The sequence below is a fragment of the Octopus bimaculoides genome, chromosome 27 (genome assembly GCF_001194135.2).
Source record: "Octopus bimaculoides isolate UCB-OBI-ISO-001 chromosome 27, ASM119413v2, whole genome shotgun sequence".
In the NCBI taxonomy this organism is placed as follows: Eukaryota; Metazoa; Mollusca; class Cephalopoda; order Octopoda; family Octopodidae; genus Octopus; species Octopus bimaculoides.
The window spans coordinates 3,495,114-3,497,107 of record NC_069007.1 but is presented as its reverse complement, the minus strand read 5'-3'; the positions used below and the strand labels follow the sequence as shown (position 1 = coordinate 3,497,107).

The following is a 1,994-nucleotide window of genomic DNA, read 5'->3' as shown; positions in this document are numbered from 1 at the left end:
ACCTTTCTTCAATATCTGACGGTGATGGAAAATGTGGTGGTGGGGGATAACGGACAAGTAGGTCGAAGTCAAGTAATTAAGCTAATGCTTATTTTATCGACCCGGGAAGGGTTAGAAAGGCGAAGCCAAAGCCCTGGTGGGATTTGGACTTCGATTCAGAATGTAACAGAACTGTTAGTAAACACCGCAAGGTATTATTTTGACCGATGCTCAACCGATTCTATCATTGACACAGCTATATATAATATATATATATATATATATATACACATACATATATATATATACATACATATATACATACATATATATATACACATACATATATACATATACAAACATATATATACAAACATTCACATACATACAAATATATATATATATATTTGTTTTGAGAACAATTTAGGTCTTAGTAGACACAAGATGTGATCTATTTCTAGCACATTAAGTGTCCACGTGAGTGGTCAACGTTATATATAATATATATATATATATATATATAACAATAATGATTATAATATTTTTTTCTTGTGATACAATGCTAGTCATAACGGGTAGGACAATGTCGATGCTGTAATAGGAAGGTATGATGTGTGTGTGTGTGTGTGTGTGTGTATGTATCTACCTGTGTGTGTCTGACTGTCTCTCTATATAAATACATACACACACGTGTTTACAAGTATGTACATATAGGTGTCTGTGAGAATGTATATATACATGTCTATATATGTACGCGTGTGTATATATATATATATATATATATATATACACACATTTATACCCACACGAGTGTGTATATGCTGCATGCTGTCACATTTATTTATATACTCGTGAGTAGACATTTCTTTCTTCTGATGCATGTGTATATTTCGGAGATTCTTTTGTCTTATACATAAACAATTTTCTGGGCTATATTAGGAATCAACCTCAAATAGCAAGGCCTCCTATTCTCTGTGTCTCGCATGTGGATATGCGTGCGTGCGTGTGTATATATATATATATAGAGACGGAGACAGTGTGCTGCATGTTAATAGGTTTATATAAATGTGTGTATATATAAATAATCCCCAGCTTTGAAACGATCACATTCACATAAGCCCCATGTATTGTCATCGACTTTTTCCCGTCTCACGTGTCACTGAATACATATATACACATACACGTACCCACACACGATCTCATGAATATATATATGCATATAAAGAAGCACTTGGCGTGGATAATCAAAATAGGACCCTGCTGGTATCACACGTAAAAATAATATTACAAAATAATATAATCAGGTATCACTTAAAAAAATCTCAGTAAATGAAGAAAGCTAGTTATCGTTGGTGTATATTGTGTACAATAGACCTTGTTAGTTATACAAATATATATATATCTTCTCTTAGAGATCTGGGATTTCTGTTATTCAGGATTATTTTTAATAGTGACGGGTGCCCCGATAAATAAATACTTTGGCTGACAACCTCTCTAATACGTGGTGACGATGTGTATGTATATATATGTATGTATGTATGTGTAAATGCAATATTCTACTTCGTTATAGACAATAAAAAGGACGTTTGGAAATAAAATAAGCAGTATAGATACGTGGGTATTTGGACACACGTTGATGTGTATATAAATTCAGATTCGCGTGTGTATGTTGATGTGTGTATAAGCATACCTACATCAACACACTTGTATTGGTATGCCACGGGTATAGGCTGTGTGTGTGTGTATATTGTGTATATATACACACACACACGTTAGATGTTGACGAAAGGAGTACTCAATACAATATTAGAGATCAATATATTTATTTGTAATTTGTCTGGTGACCCTGTGGACACGGGCGACACTCCAGAGTAGCAAAACACTGCCTCGACAGCCACAATCTATCTATCTATCTGTTTGTCTATCCATCCATTTATCTATCTATCTATCTATCTATCTATCTATCTATCTATCTGTCTGTCTCTCTCTCTCTCTATCTATCTATCTGTCTGTCT

At 33.8% G+C, this 1,994-nt stretch overlaps 1 protein-coding gene across 1 annotated transcript in view; it reads right to left on the bottom strand.

The window, feature by feature from the left end:
* Nucleotides 1-1,994, bottom strand: part of LOC106882759 (exportin-4) — a 46,071-nt gene that overhangs the window by 43,186 nt on the left and 891 nt on the right. The window lies entirely within an intron of this gene.